Below are 22083 nucleotides of genomic sequence, written 5' to 3' on the forward strand. Positions count from 1 at the left end.
TAAGCCGGGAAATCAGGGCAGGCACTGCCCCTTTGACTAGGCACAGGCATAAGGAGTCCATGGACTTCGAGCACCCTTCGTCCCTGCCTAGACTTGTGTAGGCCAATTCAACAGCATAGGCCCTCATTAACATAGAGCAACAGGGTGTATACCTGAAGCCTATATTTGACTGCAACAGCCAGTTGGGAGTGGCATGTTCATGACATTGACACTGCCTTTCCCATTAAGCAGGGTCCTCACCCACCCACATCAGGGGCCTGAAGGCTGGTGGATTTACCCATTCTACCTAGCCATACACAACAGGGGTTTGAGAATAATTAGTGCCTCCCAGTCCTTACAGCCAACACCAACCACTAGGTACGCAAAGTCTGGCTGCAAAGCCCACCCACTTATGAGCTCTAGGGGGCAGGGACATACCTTCCACCTAGGCACTCAGCCCCCTACCTTGCTCTGCACATAGCCCCTTACTGCAGCCAAATACCTGTGCCTGCTTCAATCATCCATAGATAGCCCTGCCTGTCTAAGACTGTAGGTGACAGCATGCACCACACACTCAGTGACCAATGACCAGGACACCTGAGCTGAATCCACACAAGAAAAGTAAATGGACTCCTGGGCTCACTCCCTAGTACCACCTCTAACCACCTGGTGACAGGGCATGAGACCTTCAAAGATGCCAATACCCAAAGTAGCTTACATGCCCAGCCTATTTGGGCATATCAAAACAGAACAAAACAAAAAGCTAGGACACAGTAAGCAAACATACAATAAATTAATAACTTATTGATGGCTCAGAGACAGCAGTCAATATCAAATCACATAAAGAAGCAGAAAAAGATGGCTCCAGCAGGTGACCAAAACAAAGGACCAGGAAACCTTCCAGAGGAAGATAAGGTCTTGGAATTACCAGAGGTAGAATTCAAAAGATTAACAGACAGGGCTTTTCAAGAGATCAGAAGGAGATCAGGCAAAACTCAGACCAAGCCAAGGAACACACAGACAAAGCAATAGAGGAATTCCGGAAAGCTATACAAGGTCAGAATGACAAATTTAACAGGCTGCTAGAATCCATAGGGAGAGAGAAAATAGAAATCTGAAAGATTAACAATAAAATTTCAGAATTAGATGACTCAATAGAAAGTCATAGGAGCAAAATTGAGACAATGGAAGTCAGAATTGGTGAGATTGAAGATAAAGCTTTTGATACCAATTTATTTGAGGAAAAATCAGAAAAAATAATTAAAAAAAAATGAAGAAACCCTAAGAATTATGTGGGACACTATCAAGAGGAACAAACTACAAGTGACTGGAGTACCAGAACAGGGGAGACAACTGAAAATACAGAGAGACTTGCTGGCAGAAAACTTCCCTGATATTGCAAAAGATGAAGATATCTATCCAAGAAGCTCATCAAACTCCACACGGGGTAGATCCCACAGAGGGTAGGCACCAAGACATATTATAATCAAATTTGCCAAAACCAATTATAAAGAATTTTAAGAGTAACTAGGGATAAACAAAAGGTCATCTACAAAGGAGAGTCAATAAGACTAAGCTCTGACTACTCACAGAAACCATGCAGGCAAGAAATCAATGATATGACATATATAAAGCCTTGAAGGAAAAAAAATGCCAGCCAAGAATTATATATCCAGCAAAAATGTCTCTCAAATATGGAGGTGAAATTAGGGCATTTTGAGGTGAACAAAAGTTAAGAGAATTTGTAAAAACCAAACCAAAATTACAAGAAATACTAAAGGGAGCCCTCCAGCTACAGAACCAACAATATCAAATAACAACCCAAGACTAGCACACAGGACAGAACAACCTGATATCAACCCAGATAGGGAAGTCACAAAAATAAGTCAAAGCTAAAACACTGAAAATAGGGAAACAGAGGTGCCAATATGTAAATGATGACAACATTAAAACAAAAAAGATGGACTAAATAGTGTAGTCATAGAACTTTCATATGAAGAGGACATTAAGGCTATATCAAGAAATAAAAGATTGGTTTAAACTTAGAAAAATCGGGGTAAATTTTAAGGTAACCAAAAGGAAACTAACAAATCTACCCATCAAGATAAAAAAGAAAAACAAAGACTCAGCAAATACAAAATCAACAACTATGAAAATACATAAAGACGATTCAGCATAGAAAAATAAATGGAACAAAGAAAGTGTTAACAGCACAAAAGAAAAAAATTCATCAAAATGATACTTATCAATAATTACACTGAATGAAAATGGACTAAATGCACCAATAAAGAAAAAGTGGCAGAATGGATTAAAAAAAAAAAAACACAATCCATCTATATGCTGCCCACAAGAGACACACATTAGACTGAAAGACGCAAACAAACTAAAACTCAAAGGATGGAAAAAAAATATCAAGTAAACAAAAACCAAAAAAAAAAAAAAGAACAGAAGTGGTAATACTGTTCTCCAGCAAAAAAGAATTTAGAGTAAAATCCACCACAAAGGATAAGGAAGGACACTATATAATGATTAAAGGGTCAACACACCAGGGGAACATAACTATGAAAAATATATACATACCCAAAGACAGGGCTCCAAAATGTGTAAAACAAACTCTAACAGCATTGAAAAGTGAGATAGACAGCTCCACAATTATAGTAGGAGACTTCAACACACCACTTTGGTGAAGGACATAACATCCAGAAAAAAGCTCAATAAAGACATGGAAGATCTAAATGCCACAATCCACCAAACTGACCTCATAGACATATACAGAACACTCCACCCAAGAGCAGCCAAGTATACTTTCTTTTTTAAAGCACTGGAACATTCTCCAGAATAGACCAACAGACCACGTATTAGGCCACAAAGCAAGCCTTAACAGAATCCAAAGCATCAAAATATTACAAAGCATCTTTTCTGACCATAAAGCCTAAAAGTAGAAATCAATAACAGAAAAAGAAGTGAAAAAATATCAAATATATGGAAACTGAACGACACCTTTCTTAAAAACTACTGGTTTATAGAAGAAATCAAGGACAGGAAAAAAGAAATTCACAGAATCAATGAGGATGAAAACACATCTTACCAGAACCTTTGGGACACAGTAAAAGCAGTGCTCAGAGGTCAATTTATAGCAATAAATGTACACATCCAAAAAGAAGAAAGGGCCAAAGTCAAAACACTAACCCTACAACTTGAACAAATAGAAAGAGAGAAGCAAAAGAAGCCCATGGGTACCAGAAGAAAGTAAATAATAAAAATCAGAGCAGAAATAAATAAAATAGAGAATAGAAAAACAATTGAAACAGTTAACAAGACCAAAAGCTGGTTCTTTGAAAAGACCAACAAAATCTGTGAACCACTGACCAAACTGAAAAAAGAAAAACAGGAGAGGAAGCAAATAACCTGAATAAGAAATATGATAGGCGATATCACAACAGACCCAAATGAAATTAAAAGGATCATAACAGAATACTATGAAAAATTGTACTCCAACAAATTTGAACACCTAGAGGAAATGGACATATTTCTAGAAACACACTACATACCTAAACTAAAACAAACCAAGGTAGAAAAACTAAATAAACCTATAACAAAAGAAGAGATTGAAGAGGTAATAAAAAAAAAAAACTCCCAACAACAACAACAACAAAAGCCCTGGCCCTGATGGCTTCACTGGAGAATTCTAACAAACTTTTAGAGAAGAGTTAACACCAGTACTACTAAAGGTATTTCAGAGCATAGGAAAGGATGGAATGCTCCCAACTCATTCTATGAAGTAAGCATAACCCTGGTAACAAAGCCAGGTAAAGACATCACAAAAAAAGAAAATTACAGACCAATATCCCTCATGAACATAGATGCAAAAACCCTCAATAAAATTCTAGCTGATAAATTTCAAAAACATATCAAAAAAATAATTCATCATCACCAGTTGGGATTCATATCAACATTAGAAAAACAATCAATGTAATCCATCACATAAATAAAAAAAAAAGATAAGAACCACATGATCTTGCAGAAAAGGCATTTGACAAAGTCCAACACCCATTCATGATAAAAAAAAAAAAAAACTCTTGACAAAATAGGAATAGAAGGGAAATTCCTCAACATAAGGGCATTTATACAAAGCTAACAGCCAACATCATCCTCAACAGGAGAGTCTGAAAGCATTCTCCTTGAGAATGGGAACCAGACAAGGATGCCCTTTATCACTACTCTTATTCAACATTGTGCTGGAGGACCTAGCCAGAGCAATTAGGCTAGAAAAAGAAATAAAGGGCATCCAAAAAAAAATTTTTTTTTTTTTAAATTGGTAAGGAAGAAGCAAAAGTATCCCTATTTGCAGATGTTTTTTTATGATCTTATACATAGAAAACACCAAAGAATTCACAAGAAAGCTAGTGGAACTAATAGAAGATTTCACCAAAGTATTTTTTATCAGGATAAAAGATAAACATACCAAAAAAAAAAAAAATCCCATACAAAAAATCAGTTGGATTCATCAACACCAACAAAGAGAACTTCAAAAAGGAAATCACCAAATCAATACCATTTGCAATAGCCCCAAGAAGATAAAATACTTAGGAATAAACCTAACTAGAGATGTAAAAGACCTATACAAAGAAAGCTACAAGACTCTACTGCAAGAAACCAAAAGAGACCTACATAAGTGGAAAAACATACTATGCTCATGGATAGGAAGACTAAATATTGTGAAAACATCAATTCTACCCAAAGCAATCTACAGATACAATGCAATCTCCACCCAAATTCCAACGAATTTTTTAACAAGATGGAGAAACAAATCACCAACTTCAAATGGAAAGGCAAGAGGTCCCAGATAAGTAAAACATTACTGAAGAAGAAAAACAAAGTGGAAGTCCTGACGCTACCTGATTTTAGAACCTATTATACCGTGGTAGTCAAAACACTGATATTGGTGCAATAAATAACAGACACATAGACCAATGGAACAGAATTGAGAACCCAGACAAGAATTCATCCACATATGAGCAGCTGATATTTATGAGGGCCCAAAGTCTGTTAAATGGGAAAAAGACAGTCTCTTTAACAAATGCTGCTGGGATGACTAGCTATCCATCTGCAAAAAAAAAAAAAAAATGAAACAAGACCCATATTTCACACCATATACAAAAACTAACTCAAAATGGATCAAAGACCTAAATATAAAATCTGAAAATAAAAAGATCACAGGAGAAAAACTAGGGACAATGTTAGGAGCCTTAATACATGGCATAAACAGAATATAAACCATAAATAAAGATGCACACACACCAGAAGAGAAACTAGATAACTGGAAGCTCCTAAAAATCAAACACTTATGCTCATCAAAAGACTTCATCAAGAAGGGTAAGACAGTATACAATACTGGGGAAGCCAGCACAACTTGTCCAAGGTAAGGTCATGGAAGCTGTACAGACACATCCAAACTCCCTGAGGGACCGAATTACTGGGCTGAGGGCTGTGGGACCACAGTGTTGGGGAATATCTAGCTCAATTGGCATAACAGTTTATAAAGTAAATGTTCTACATTCTACTTTGGTGAGCAGTGTCTGGGGTCTTAAAAGGTTGTGAGCTGCCATGTAAGATACTCCACTGGTCCCACCCCATCTGGAGCAAGGGAGAATGAGAAAACAAAGACACAAGAGAAAGATTAGTCCAAAAGACTAATGGATCACAACTACCACACCCACCAGACTGAGTCCAGTACAACTAGATGGTGCCTGGCTACCACCACTGACTGCTCTGACAGGGATCACAATAGAGGGTCCCAGACAGAACTGGAGAAAAATGTAGAACGAAATTCTAACTCACAAAAAAAGACCAGATATACTGGCCTGACAGCAACTGGAGAAACCCTGAGAGCATGGCCCCCAGACACCATTTTAGCTCAGTACTGAAGTCACTCCTGAGGTTCACCCTTCAGCCAAAGATTAGACAAGGCAATAAAACAAAACGAGACTAAAGGGGCATACCAGCCCAGGGGCAAGGACCAGAAGGCAGGAAGGGACAGGAAAGCTGATAATAGGGAACCCACGGCTGAAAAGGGAGAGTGTCGACATGTCATATGGTTGGTAACCAATGTTACAAAACAGTATGTGTACTAATTGTTTAATGAGAAGTTTGTTCTGTAAGCCTTCATCTAAAGTACAACTGGAAAAAAAAAAGGGGGTTTCACCAAAAGAGTAAAAAAAGAACCTACAGACTGAGAAAAAAGTTTTGGCTACAACATATCTGATAAGGGTCTAATGTCTAAAATCTACAAGATAATGCAACACCTCAACAATAAAAAGACAAATAACCCAATTAAAAACTGGGCAAAGGATATGAAGAGACACTTCACCAAAGAAGATGTTCAGGCCGCTGACAGATACAGGAGGGAATGCTCAGGATCATTAGCCATTAGAGAAATGCAAATCAAAACTACAATGAGATTCCGTCTCATCCCAACAAGGCTGGCACTAATCCAAAAAACACAAAATAATAAATGTTGGAGAGGTTGTGGGGAGACTGGAACACTTATGCACTGCTGGCTGGAATGTAAAATGGTAGAGTTACTTTGGAAATCGATTTGGCGCTTCCTGAAAAAGCTACAGATAAAAGGTCCATATGACCCAGCAACCCCACTCCTAGAGAAATAAGAGCCATCACATGACTAGATATATGCACACCCATGTTCATTGCAGCACTATTCACAATAGTGAAAAGGTGGAAACAACCTAGGTGCCCATGAACAGATGAATGAATAAACAAATTCTGGCACATACATACAATGGCATATTACGCAATGATAAAGAACAGAGATGAATCCGCAAAACGTCCCACAACACAGATGAAACTGGAGGGCATTATGTTGAGTGAAATTTGTCAGTCACAAAAGGACAAATATTCTATGAGACCACTATTACAAGAACTCAAGAAAAGGTTTAAACACAGAAGAAAACATTCTTTGATGACTACATGGTTGGGGAGGGAGGGAGAGAGGAATTCACTAACTAGATAGTAGACAAGAATCATCTTAGGTGAAGGAAGGACAACACACAATACAGGGGAAGTCAGCACAACTGGACTAAAGCAAAAGCTAAGAAGTTTCCTGAACACAACCAAACACTTTGAGGGACAGAGTAGCTGGGGCTAGGGTTTAGAGGCCATGGTTTCAGAGGACAACCAGGTCAATTGGCATAACAAAGTTTATTAAGATAATGTTCTGCATCCCACTTTGGTGAGTGGCATCTGGGGTCTTAAAACTTGTGAGCAACCTTCTAAGATGTGTCAATTGGTCCCAACCCACTTGGAGCACAGGAAAATGAAGAACACCAAAGACACAATAAAAATTTTAGCCCAGGAGACAAAGGGGCCACACAACCCAGAGGCTCCAACAGTCTGAGACCAGAACTAGATGGTGTCAGGCTACATGACAGGACTGCCCTGACAAGAAACACAACAGAGAGTCCCTGACAGAGTGGGAGAAAAGCGTGAAGCAAAACTCAAATTCACATTAAAAAAAAAAACAGACTTAATGGCCTGACTGAGACTGGAGGAACCCCTGAAGCTATGGCCCCAGACACTCTGTTAACCCAGAACTAAAACCATTCCCAAAGTCCACTCTTCAGACAAAGATTAGACTGGAGTATAAAACATAAAATAATACTTGTGAAGAGTGTGCTTTTTAATTCAAGGAGATTCATGAGAACAAACAGGTGGCTCCTGTATGGAGGCAGAATGAGAAAGCAGGAAGGAACAGGAACTGATTGAATGGACACAAGAAACCTGGGGTGGAAAGGGAAAGTGTGCTGTCACATTATAAGGATTGCAATTAATGTCACATAACAATACATGTATAAGTTTTTGTATGAGAAATTGGCTTGAGTTGTAAACTTTCACCTAAAGCATAGTTAATAATAATAATAATAACATCCTGCTTAAAAACAAAAACAGAATGAGGAACAATATACCCTGAGGGGTCTTAACAAAGGGACCATCTGCACCCCTCAAAATAAAGGTACTCAGGAAGAGTGCTGTCTGGGTGCTGTTGCCAACAAGATATTTTTGCAAGATAGCCAAAGAAAATACACGTAAGCATCTTGTGACCATGATCTAACCATTCTGTGAAACTATCTGTAATCACTAACTATACTATTAATAATCAGGAACCAGTCAGAATGTGGTTATTACAATACACATTGACTTTCCTGTAAATTGCTCTCCCTGTAGTTTGGTTCCCTTTTTACCCCATAAGAATATTTGTATAATGAAACTGCCCCAAGACTACCTGGTTCCATTTTCAATGGGCTATGTGGTTCCCCAATTGCAATTGTTTTAAACCCCTAATAAACCTCTCTGATTTAACTTGAAACAGCATTCAAGTTTTTCTCTGCAACATTTTGGTGTCAGAAGTGGGATCCAAAAGCAATTTGGCTGCTAAATGACTCCAGGAGGGGACTGTGGAATGTCAGCACCCATATGAGGCCTTTGTTTGCTCAATCCACTTTCCCAGCTCTTAGAAGTCATCTCCAGCTAAAATCTTTAACCAAAACCCCAAACCAAACCCATTGCCATCGAGTCGATTCCAACTCATCTGGGACCAAGGATATTTATCATCTTTAGACTTGAAGGTCTCTGAGGTTTGTTAATGGTCTTTTATCTCTTTACTTTCAGCTTGCTCAAGAGTGTTTTGACAGTTTGTTATCTGGCTAATTGCAGCTTGGTTCAGGCTGTGTGAACTCACTGTGTTTTTCTCTACATGCCCATTAAATTTTCTTAAGGTGCATTTTTTTTTTTTTTTTTTGTGAAAAGGCTCCAGGGTGGTTTTCACAAGTGTGGTTGCAGTCTTAGTGAGGATAGCCATGGTATGCACTCATTATGAAAATTTAGAGTTTTCTGCACAGGGAATTAAGATCTAAGAGTCTCTAAATTAAAGATCAGTTTGAACAGTTTCTCACTGTAATTTAATTTTTAGAGCTGCACTACTATCCACTGGCATAAAATTGTCCGAGAGAAACCTGAGTTTTCTTTTAAACTGTGGTGCACCATTTTTGTTTCCTGAAATGTTATGACCATTTTTAAGTACTTTCCAAGTAAAGAGACTACCCAGTAACCCAGTGCCGTCGAGTCGATTCTGAATAAGAGACTAATATATTTAAAATAAGATCCTAGACCTCTAGCCGGCAAGATAAGTTAAAAAAAGAATGCCCTGAGACGCTCAGGTTGATGGCTGAGCAGCAGAGTTCCTAGTCCCTGCAGTGTGAACTCCAAGATTTAGGCCATGATCAAAATGCAACTGACTGTCCTCACACATTCTTCAGAAACAACTTTATGGCCCTGGGGAGCGCGGAGAAGAGTGAAAAATGCATAACTGCTTGCTCTTTCCCTATCAATCTAATTAACCCCTCCCCCTCTCCCTCCTCTGTCTCTCAGTCTTGTTTCCATATTCTCACCAAGTGGATTTGGGACTTTTATAGGATGAGAAGGGAAGAGAGAGAAAGATGAAGGCTGTGCCAGTTCCCTGCAGTAATATAGCGATTTAGAAACGGCGAGGTCAACGAAAACAGCTCAATGTCATCAGTTCGATTCCTGTGTTTTCCATTAGCCCCCACAACCCCATGAGCCAGCAGAGGTCTCCAGCCTGCTGCCAGACCCACGGATTTGGGACTTGCCAGCCCCCACAATTGAGCCTTTCTATTCCCTGAGACATGACAATATTGGAATTACACCAATTAATTACTCTACAATAGCCTCTAAGTGTTCAAGTGAAGAAAGAGTTGCATATCTGTCACTTTAAATCAAAACCTAGAAATGATTAAACTTAGTAAGGAAGGTACGTAGAAAGCCGAGATAGGCTGAAAGCTTGCGCCAGTCAGCCAAGTTGTGAATGCAAAGGAGAAGTCCTCTAAGGAAATTAAAATTTTTACTCCAGTGAACACATGAATGATAAGAATGAGAAACGATCTTATTACTGATATGGAGAAAGCTTTAGTGATCTGGATAGAAGATCAAATCAGCCACAACATTCCCTTAAGCCAAAGCCTAATCCAGAGAAAGGCCCTAAGTCTCTTTAATTCTATGAAGGCTGAGAGAGGTGAGAAAGCTGGAGAAGAAAAGTTTGAAGCTAGCAGAGGTTGGTTCGTGAAGTTCAAGGAAAGCCGTCTCCATAACATAAAAGTGCAAGGTGAAACAGCAGGTGCTGAGGTAGAAGCTGCAGCAAGTTATCCGGAAGCTCTAGCTGAGATCATTGATGAGGGCGGCTACACTAGACAACACATTTTTCAATGTAGACGAAACAGCCTTATATTGGAAGAAGATGCCGTCTAGGATTTTCATAGCGAGAGAGAAGTCAATGCCTGGCTTCAAAGGGCAGGCTGACTCTCTCGTTAGGGGCTGAGGCAGCTTGTGACTTTAAGTCGAAGCCAGTGCTCATTTGCCATTCAAAAAATCCTAGGGCCCTTATGAATTATGATAAATCTATTCTGCCTGGGCTCTATAAATGGAAGAACAAAGCCTGGATGACAGCATATCTGTTTACCACATGGTTTACTAAATATTTTAAGCCCACTGTTGAGACCTACTACTCAGAAAGATTCCTTTCAAAATATTACTGCTCATTGACAATGCACCTGGTCACCCAAGAGCTCTGATGGAGATGTACAAGGAGATCAATGCTGTCTTCATGCCTGCTAACCCAACATGCATTCTGCAGACCATGGATCAAGGAGTGATTTTGACTCTTAAGCCTTATTATTTAAGAAATGTATTTCATAAGGCTATAGCTGCCATAGATAGTGATTCCTCTGATGGATCTGGGCAAAGTAAATCGAAAACCCTCTGGAAAGGATTCACAATTCGAGATGCCATTAAGAATATTTGTGATTCATGGGAGGACGTCAAAATATCAACTTTAACAGGAGTTTGGAAGAAGTTGGTTCTGACCCTCATGGATGACTTTCGGGTGTTCAAGACTCCAGGAGAGGAAGTAACTGCAGATGTGGTAGAAACAGCGATAGAACTAGAATTATAATTGGAGCTTGAAGGTGTGACTGAATTGCTGTAATCTCATGATAAAACTTTAATGGATGAGGAATTCCTTCTTATGGATGAGCAAAGAAACTGGTTTCTTGAAATGGAATCTACTCCTGGTGAAGATGCTGTGAACATTGTTGAAATGACAACGGATTTAGAATATTACATAAACTTAGTTGATAAAGCTGTTGCAGAGTTTGAGAAGATTGACTACAGTTTTGAAAGAAGTTGTACTGTGGGTATAGCATAGCATGGTGTAGAGAGATCTTTCATGAAAGGAAGAGTCAATCGATGTGGCAAACTTCATTGTTGTGTTATTTTAAGAAATCGCCACAGCTACCCCAACCTTCAACAACTACCACCATGATCAGTCAACACTGAAGCAAGACCCTTCACCAGCAAAAAGATTAAGACCTGCTGAAGGCTCAGATGATGGTTATCATTTTTTAGCAATAAAGTATTTTTTAATCAAGGTAAAAACAAAAAAAGAATGCCCTGTATGTTGTCCTGTATATTATTTAAAATAGCCTTACAGAATAGTAAATTTATGTAATTGTCCCATTTCATGTTTAAGTTTTTGTGTGTCTTGTCTCAAAAGCCATGACTAGCAGTTGTTAGTTTTTTTCTCATAAGTCTTTTAAGCCTTGGAGAAACGGCTTATTGTGCCTGAGCTTCTAATAGCTACTTTGAAGGCTTTAATATAAATTCATTCTGGTAAAGTTTTTATTGTTTTGTAATATGTCAACTTAAATTAGGCTCCAGGACCCGTTTATGTAATTTAAGCTAACTTAAATATATAGGAAAATGTAAAAATCTAAAGTCTGAGATTTCAGAGCTGATGCCTGAATTTTTCAGAGTTGAAATCTTGAAAGATTTTTTAACTTCTGCTTTTTAAAGTGTACACAATTTTTCTTTTCTGGTCAGAAGTTGCCAGAGACCTTAACTTCTGCTTTTCTAGCAAGAAAAAAAAAAAAAGGGAAAATTCCTGAGAGCTATGGGTGTTGAGGTACATTCCTGAAGGCCATTACAGGACAACCAGATAAGCTTATAGCTTTACAGGTCCAACAACGTCAAATATAAGCCAACAATTTTTTAGACTGCGGATCTATTGTTTGTTTACTGTTAAAGCCAGACCATCTTAGAAAAAATGTTTTAAGTTAAAAAAAAGAGAGAACTGGAACAAATTTAACTCTCACCTGCGCACAGGAGGCCAGCAATTGTCAGCGTAACCAGCTTCTGGGGAATTAACAGAGATCTTTCCTTTGATAGCGTTAAGCTACAAGAAGGGAGAGTTGATAATTAGTAACAACTCCTTCTACCCTCTAAACACTTGTGATCTCTCAAAATAGTTTCATGGGTGGCCCAGGTTCTTTAGCCCACCATGAAAAGGAGGGAATAAGTGATGAAGTTAAATCACCATCCACAGTTTGATGAAAAATTTATAACATTTGAGAAGAATAAGAAGTTGTTGCAGACCTTTGTTCTCCTCCCCCGCAACTCAACCCAACTAGTTGCTTATTACTAAATGTCTGTTTCTCAATAAATGTCTAGTTTTTTGTTTTCCAGACTTGCCTTGATTAATTTCATGAAATTTATAATGTACTTCTTGGTTCTCAACAAACAAGAGTAACAGTTTATATAATTTTTCTCCTTTGTCTAAGATTTATCTTATCTTAAAAGCTATGAGTTGAGCCTATGGTAGCTACAAAATAGTCTGTTTAAAAGTGCACAGAACAAGGTAAATTGGTTGGTTGGTTGGTACAACCAGGCCTGTAAGTTATTCCAAACTCTCTTCACAAAACCTCCCTTTACCAGATTCTATAAAACATGCAAAAGGGAAGGTAATAGTTTTCTACCTCTAGATAGTATTGTTGAATTTAAGTTATAATGTTTCTAGTTAGTTTGATGATAAATAAGCACTTGTAAAATTAAAGTCTCAGTGTTTTTAGAAAATTATAAAAATAAATTCATTTTGCTAATTAAAAAAATTTTTTTACTTTCTAACAATAAACAACTAGAGGAGAAATTTTATAAGAAATTTATTTAAAATAAAGTTCTTATTACAACTAAAGGCTTAGTAGATTAATTCATAAAAATGTTAAGAGCTTTCAATGTCAAAGAGCATATGAAAAAAGAATTAAATTTCTCACGATTAAAATAACAAAATTTTCCTTAGTTACTACGAGCTTAATTTTATTCTTTTTACAATCTGCCTCAAAGACAAAAGTTCACCCTCATTAAATTAAGGCTCCTAGGTTGAAATAAAGTCCATAGTTTTAAAAGGACTAAGGTTTTTATCTTTAAAATCTTTGCTTTAAATAACTTAAGTATTGTTTCTCAATAATCTGTGATAAGCTTATGACAACTTTAAAACTCATAAAAAGCCCAAAGTATGTTGCCAAATCAAGGAAAATACTAAATTTAAGTTAGAATTTATGTTAGTAATATATGCCTGCAAACATATAATATTGTCATAATTTCATTATTTCAATTGCTAACTTAGTTACAAGTTTTTAAAAAAACTTTTGTTGTGCTTTAAGTGAAACTTTACAAAAAAAGTCAGTCTCTCATACAAAAATTTATATACACCTTGCTATATACTCCTAATTGCTCTCCCTCTAATGGGATAGCACACTCCTTCCCTCTACTCTCTATTTTCATGTCCATTCGGCCAGCTTCTGACACCCTCTGCCCTCTCATCTCCCCTCCAGACAAGAGATGCCAACATAGTCTCATGTGTCTATTTGATCCAGGAAACTCACTCTTCACCAGTATCATTTTCTATCCCGTAGTCCAGTCCAATCCGTGTCTGAAGAGTTGGCTTTGGGAATGGTTCCTGTCTTGGGCTAACAGAAGGTTTCAGGACCACGACCTCTAGTCTCAGCCAGTCTCAGTCAGACCATTAAGTCTGGTCTTTTTAAGAGAATTTCGGGTCTGCATCCCACTGCTCTCCTGCTCCCTCAGGGCTTCTCTGTTGTGCTCCCTGTCAGGGCAGTCATTGGTTGTAGCCAGGCACCATCTAGTTCTTCTGGTCTCAGGCTAATGTAGTCTCTGGTTTATGTGGTCCTTTCTGTCTCTTGGGCTCTTAATTACCTTGTGTCTTTGGTTTTCTTCATTCTCCTTTGATCCAGGTGGGTCGAGACCAATTGATGCATCTTAGATGGCCACTTGCTAGCATTTAAGACCCCAGATGCCACTCTCCAAAGTGGGATGAAGAGTGTTTTCTTAAGATATTTTATTATGGCAATTGACTTATATGTCCCCTGAAACCATGGTCCCCAAACCCCCGCCCCTGCTACGCTGGCCTTCGAAATGTTCAGTTTACTCAGGGAACTTCTTTGCCTTTGGTTTAGTCCAGTTGTGCCGACCTCTTCTGTACTGTGTGTTGTCTTTCCTTCACCTCAAATAGTTCTTATCTACTATCTAATTAGTGAAAACCCCTCTTCCTCCCTCCCTCCCTCCCCACTCTCATAACCATCAAAGAATATTTTCTTCCCTGTTTAAATGTTTTCTTGAGTTCTTGTTATAGTGGCCTCATATAATATTTGTCCTTTTGCAACTGACTAATTTCACTCAGCATAATGCCTTCCAGATTCCTCCATGTTATGAAATGTTTCATGGGTTCATCATTATTCTTTATCAATACGTAGTATTCCATTGTGTGAATATATCATAATTTATTTACCCATTCACCTGTTCAGGGCACCTTGGTTGCTTCCATCTTTTTGCTATTGTAGACAGTGCTGCAATGAACATGGGTGTGCATATATCTGTTCGTGTAAAGGCTCTTATTTCTCTAGGATATATTCCAGGCAGTGGGATTGCTGGATAGTATGGTAGTTCTATTTCTGGTTTTTTAAGGGAATGCCAAATTGATTTCCAAAGAGACTGTACAATTTTACATTCCCACCAGCACGTAAAAGTATTCCAGTTTCTCCACAACCTCTCCAACATTTATTATTTTGTTTTTTGGATTAATGGCAGCCTTGTTGGAGTGAGATGGAATCTCATTGCAGTTTTGATTTGCATTTCTCTAATGGCTAATGATCATGAGCATTTCCTCATGTATCTGTTAGCTACCTGAATGTCTTCTTTAGTGAAGTGCCTGCTCATATGCTTTGCCCATTTTTAATTAGGTTATTTGTCTTTTTGTAGTTGAGTTTTTGCAGTATCGTGTAGATTTTAGAGATCAGATGCTGATCAGAAGTGTCATAGCTAAAAACTTGTTCCCAGTCGGTAGGTAATCTTTTTACTCTTCTGGTGAAGTCTTTGGATGAGCATAGGTGTTTGATTTTTAGGAGCTTCCAGTTATCTACTTTCTCCTCTGCATTGTTAGTAATGTTTTGTATACTGTTTATGCCATGTATTAGGGCTCCTAGCCTTGTTTCTATTTTTTTTTTTCCAAAATCTTCATCGTTTTAGATTTTATGTTTAGGTCTTTGATCCATTTTGAGTTCGTTTTTGTACATGGTGTGAGGTATGGGTCTTGTTTCATTTTTTTTGCAGGTGGATATCCAGTTATGCCAGTAAAATACCACTTGTTAAACAGACTTTTTTTTTTCCCCCATTTAACTGACTTTGGGTCTTTGTCAAATATCAGCTGCTCATACGTGGATGAATTTATGTCCGGATTCTCAATTCTGTTCCATTGGTCTATGTATCTGTTGTTGTACTAGTACCAGGCTGTTTTGACTACTGTGCTGATATAATAGTTTCTAAAATAAGGTAGTGTGAGGTCTTCCACTTTGTTCTTCTTTTTCAGTAATGCTTTACTTCTCCGGGGCCTCCTTCCCTTCCATATGAAGTCGGTGATTTGTTTCTCCATCTCATTAAAAAATGTCATTGGAATTTGAATCAGAATTGCACTGTATCTATAGATTGCTTTTGGTAGAATAGACATTTTTACAATGTTAAGTCTTCCTATCCATGAGCAAGGTATGTTTTTCCACTTATGTAGGTCTCTTCTGGTTTCTTGCAGTAGCGTCTTGTAGTTTTCTTTTACGTCTCTGGTAAGATTTATTCCTAAGTATTTTATCCTCTTGGGGGCTACTGTAAATGGTATTGATTTGGTGATTTCCTCTTCAGTGTTCTTTTTGTTGGTGTAGAGGAAACCAACTGAATTTTGTATGTTTATCTTGTATCCTGATACTCTGCTGAATTCTTCTAGTAGTTTTAGTAGTTTTCTTGAGAATTCTTTAGGGTTTTCTGTATAAGATCATGTCATCTGCAATTAGAGATGATTTTACTTCTTCCTTACCAGTCTGGATGCCCTTTATTTCTTTATCTAGCCAAATTGTTCTGGCTAGGACCATCACCACAACGTTGAATAAGAGTGTTGATAAAGGGCATCCTTGTCTGATTCCGGATCTCAAGGGGAATGCTTTCATACTCTCTCTATTTAGGGTGATGTTGGCTGTTGGCTTTGTATAAATGCCCTTTATTATGCTGAGGAATTTTCCTTCTATTCCTATTTTTCTGAGAGTTTTTGTCATGAATGGGTGTTGAACTTTGTCAAATGCCTTTTCTGCATCAATTGATAAGATCATGTGGTTCTTGTCTTTTGTTTTATTTATATGATTGATTACATTAATGGTTTTTCTAATGTTGATCCATCCCTGCATACCTGGTATGAATCCCACTTGGTCATGGTGAATTGTTTTTTGATATGTTGTTGAATTCTATTGGTTAGAATTTTGTTGAGGATTTTCGCGTCTAAGTTCGTGAGGGATGTAAGTCTGTAATTTTCTTTTTTTGTGGTGTCTTTACCAGGTTTTGGTATCGGGGATATGCTGGCTTCATAGAATGAATTTGGGAGTATTCTGTCCTTTTCTATACTCTGAGATACCTTTAGTAGTGGTGGTGTTAACTCTTCTCTGAAAGTTTGGTAGAACTCTGCAGTGAAGCCATCCGGGCCAGGGCTTTCTTTTTGTTGTTGTTTTTGGGAGTTTTTTGATTACCTTTTCAATCTCTTCTTTTGTTATGGGTTTATTTAGTTGTTCTGCCTCTGTTTGTGTTAGTTTAGGTAGGTAGTGTGTTTCTAGGAATTCATCCATTTCTTCTAGGTTTTCAAATTTGTTGGAGTACAATTTTTCATAGCAATCTGATATGATTCTTTTAATTTCATTTGGGCCTGTTGTAATATCGCCCATCTCATTTCTTATTCCAGTTATTTGCTTCCTCTCCTGTTTTTCTTTTGTCAGTTTGGTCAGATTTTGTTGATCTTTTCAAAGAACCATCTTTTGGTCTTGTTAGCTCTTTCAATTTTTTTCTGTTTTCTATTTCATTTAATTCTGCTCTAATTTTTATTATTTGTTTTCTTTTGGTGCCTGAGGATTTCTTTTGTTGCTCTCTTTCTATTTGTTCAAGTTGTAGAGATAATTCTTTGATTTTGGCCCTTTCTTCTTTTTTTGTGAGTGCATTTATTGATAAAAATTAACCTCTGAGCACGGCTTTCACTGTGTCCCAAAGGTTCTGATAGGAAGTGTTTTCATTCTCATTGGATTCTATGAATTTCTTTATTCTATCCTGAATGTCTTCTATAACCCAGTCATTTTTGAGCAAGGTGTTGTTCAGTTTCCAAGTGCTTGATTTCTTTTTCCTGCTTTTTCTATTATTGATTTCTAGTTTTATTGTCTTATGGTCAGAGAAGATGCTTTGTAATATTTTGATATTTTGGATTCTGCTAAGGCTTGCTTTATGACGTGATATGTGGTCTGTTCTAGAGAATGTTCCATGTGCAGTAGGAAAGAAAGTATACTTGGCTGCTGTTGGATGGAGTATTCTGTATAAGTCTATGAGGTCAAGTTGGTTGATTGTGGCATTTAGATCTTCTGTGTCTTTATTGAGCTTCTTTTTGGATGCTCTGTCCTTAACTGAAAGTGGTGTGTTGAAGTCTACTATTATTGTGGAGCTGTCTATCTCACTTTTCAATGCTGTTAGCATTTGTTTTATGTATCTTGCAGCCCTGTCATTGGGTGCATAAATATTTAATATGGTTATATCCTCCTGGTGTATTGTCCCTTTAATCATTATATAGTGTCCTTCCTCATCCATTGTGGTGGATTTAACTTTAAAATCTCTTTTGTCAGAAATTAGAATTGCCACTCCTGCTCTTTTTTGATTGTTGTTTGCTTGATATATTTTTTCCATCCTTTGAATTTTAGTTTGTTTATGTTTCTAAGGTGTGTCTCTTGTAGGCAGCATATAGACGGATCATTTTTTTTTTTTTTAACCATTCTGCCACTCTCTGTCTCTTTATTGGTGCGTTTAGTCCATTTACATTCAGTGTAATTATGGATAGGTGTGATTTTAGTACTGTCATTTTGATGTCTTTTTTTGTGTGTTGTTGACAGTTTTTTTCCCACTTAATTTTTTGTGCTTAGTAGTTTATTTATTGTCTTTTCCTCTTATTCATTGTTGTTGATTTTGTTTTTGATGAGTCTGTGTTTTTTTCTTGTATTTTATTTTGATGAGTAGGACTGTTAGTCTCCCTTGTGGTTACTTTAGTTTTCACCTGTATTTTTCTAAGTTTAAACCTAACTTTTATTTCTTTATATCTCCTTGTCTTCCCCTCCATATGAAAGACCTATGACTACATTTTTTAGTCCCTCTTTATTGTTTAAATGTTGTCTTCTTTTACATAATAACATCGTTGTTTCTTTGTTTTGAGCATTTTTTATCTTGATTTACTTTTGCAATTTCCCTGCTGGGTTGACATCTGATTGCTCTGTCCAGTGTTCTAGTCTTGGTTTGATACCTGATTTGATACTTGATTTTCTAACCAAAGAACTCCCTTTAGTATTTCTTGTAGTTTTGTTTTGGCTTTTATGAATTCCCTAAGCTTCTGTTTATCTGGAAATGTCCTAATTTCACCTTCATATTTGAGAGACAGTTTTGCTGGATATATGATTCTAGGCTGGCAATTGGTTTTCTTCAATGCTTTATATAAGTCATCCCATTGCCTTCTTGCCTGCATGGTTTATTCCGAGTAGTCCAAGCTTATTCTTTTTGACTCTCCTTTGCAGGCGACTTTTCGTTTATCCCTAGCTGCTCTTAAAATTCTCTTTATCTTTAGTTTTGGCAAGTTTGATCATAATATGTCTTGGTGACTTTCTTTTAAGAAGTACCTTACGTGGAGTTCAATGAGCATCTTTGATATCTTCTCCTCTTTCATGATATCAGGCAAGATTTCTGCCAACAAATCTTCAACAATTCTCTCTGTATTTTCTGTTCTCGCCCACTGTTCTGGTATTCCAATCACTAGTAGATTTTTTCTCTTGATTGAGTCCCACATGATTCTTAAGTTTTCTCGACTCTTTTCTCTGATTTTTCTTCAAATATGTTGGTGCCAAGTGCTTTACCTTCAGTCTCACCAATTCTGCCTTCCACTTGCTCAATTCTACTTCTTTGACTTTCTATTGAGTTGTCTACTCCTGTAATTTTATTGTTAATCTTCTGAATTTCTGATTGCTGTCTCTCTACAGATTCTGGCAGCTTATTAAATTTTTCATTATGTTCTTGAATTACCTTTTTAATTTCTTTGACTACTTTATCTGTGTGTTCCTTGGCTTGTTCTGCATATTGCCTGATCTCATTCTTAATCTCGTTCCTGATGTCTTGAAGAGGTCTGTATGTTAATCTTTTGTATTCTGCATCTGGTAATTACAGGGAGGCACCTTCATCCAGAAGACCCCTTGATTCTTTGTTTTGAGAGCTTGTTGAAGCGATCGTCTGCTTCTTTATGTGATTTGATACTGACTGTTGTCGCTGAGCCATCTATATGCCCACATGGGTTGCTTGAGTGAGATAGCTTGATTATTTTCACCTTTGAAGCTCTGACGTCCTGTCACCAGATGCCTAGAGCTGTTATCAGAGCCTAGGAGTCCATTCACTTTTCTTGAATGGATTTAGCTCAGGTGTCCAGGTAGCTGGTCATCAAGTGTGTGGTACAGGCTCTGTCCTACAGCCTTAGAGGGGCAGGGGTGATTGGTGTAGGTACTAGTATCTGATTCCAGCACGGGGTCATGCTCTGAAGAAAGCAGGGGGCTGACAACCATCCCATGAGTGTCTGTGAGGAAAATACATCCCTGTTCCCTAGAGTGTACAGGTGATTGGGTTCTGCAGACAGACCATGGCACCCAATACTTTTGTTTGTAAGGTCTGGGAGGTACAACTTATCCTTGGACCACTGTTGCAGGTGCCTGGCTGACCTGAGTGGAGCCACCAATCCTTAAGCCCCTCATGTGGGTAGGTGAGGACCCCGTTTAACAGGCAAAATGGTGTCAAACATCAAACACGCACCTCTCCACCGCACAGGTTAAACAGTTGCAGTCTGCCAACAAGGGCCTAGTCTCCTGAAATAGGCCCACACAGGTCCAAGCACGGGTGAATGTTATTCAAAGTCAATGGATTGTTTATGCCTGGACAGGAGTGGCTTCTGTCCTGAGCTCCCCAGGGTTAGTGGAACTGGCAAATTATTTTTTCCCCCAGTTGTGAGTTTATCCCTTCTCCAAGGCCAAGAGAATGACTCAGAGCACTCAGCAGCACCTATCTCAGGCCCAGGGAAATCAACAGCCACTGAAGCTGGTTTGGGGTTGGGGGCGCAGTAAAATATATGCAAGTACTTAGCTTTTACCAAGAGCACCGTTCTTCTCTGGTTCAGAAGGTGTGAGTAGGCTTTGCGGCTAGCTGTTTCTCCCTGAGGAAACTGCAGGCGAATGCTACCACCAGCCCGCCACTCTCGCTCCTGGAAATGGTGCCTGAGGGATTCCGGCAATTCAGGTCCGGCAACTCCTCTCTGGTTCTGAACCGTCTCTCCCTCCCCCTACTCCTCAGTGCATTTTCTAACTTTGCCTTTGATGTTCAAGGCTCCTAACTTGTCATAAGTGTAATCGTTTCACTTGTTTTTTCAGGTCTTTTTTGTAAGAGGGATTGCCAGAAGCCTCTGGCTATTCTGCCATCTTGGCCCCTCCTCCTTTATTTTATTATTTTTTTAATTTAGCATCATCAAAGCCAATGATTTGACTAGGGAATTCATATCACTCACCCACAACTTTTTTTTTTTTTACTACTATTTAGATATTTAGAGACTTGATAATCTTGGTATATTCTTGGTATATCCTAACTATATAGTATTATGTCTCAAGATCATTATGTGTTATATCTGAAGCCCTTTTGAAAATAAGGTTAATCATTATGCACAGAGATATTTTAAAATTGGCTTTTGGGTTTAAACTACTTTTGTAATTCCCATCAAGTCTTTTGCTTTTAAAAGCTATTAATATTATATTAATATTATACGTTAATCACTCCCATATTAATTTTTGTCATCTGCAGATAAGTTTTTGCTTTACTGATTTGCTGAAAACTTTTCACCAAAATATCTCAACAAAAAGATAGACTATATTGGACCAGTGAAAGGGACTGTGACTAGACTGAATCACGATTTCCAGAACTCTTATGGAGAAGCTGACGGGTCCATAGACTTGCAGCTGATCCAGAAAAACATGGACCAAAATTAGCTACATGGAACTTGTACAATGAAACTGCCCAAGACTACCTGGTTCCATTTTCAATGGGCTATTGAAATTGTTTTAAACCCCTAATATACCTCTCTGATTTAACTTGAAACAGTGTTCAAGTTTTTCTCTACAACAGGGAGAAAATTTTCAGATTGAGGAACAGGGTGAAAGGTCATGACCTTAACGGGAATAGAAAGTACAAGCAGACCTGACTCAAGTGTGGTTGTTGAAGTGGAAGTGCCTGTGAATGCCTTGGTTTGGGAGAGGGAGCAAGTGGAAATAGAAATCTAGAGTTGAGGCCAGCTGGAATGATGCTAAGTAAGACAAGCCACCATAAAGATGGCATTTACAACTATGGCTCTTAATCATCTAGTGCTCTGCTATAACAGAAATACCACAAGTGGATGGCTTTAACAAACAGAAATTTATTTTCTCACAGTTTAGTAGGCTAGAAGCCTGAATTCAGGGTGCCATGTCTAGGGGAAGGCTTTCTTTGTTGGCTCTAGAGGAAGGTCCTTGTCTCTTTGGCTTCCGTTTCCTG

Source organism: Elephas maximus, chromosome 12 (genome assembly GCF_024166365.1).
Source record: "Elephas maximus indicus isolate mEleMax1 chromosome 12, mEleMax1 primary haplotype, whole genome shotgun sequence".
Classification (NCBI taxonomy): domain Eukaryota; kingdom Metazoa; phylum Chordata; class Mammalia; order Proboscidea; family Elephantidae; genus Elephas; species Elephas maximus.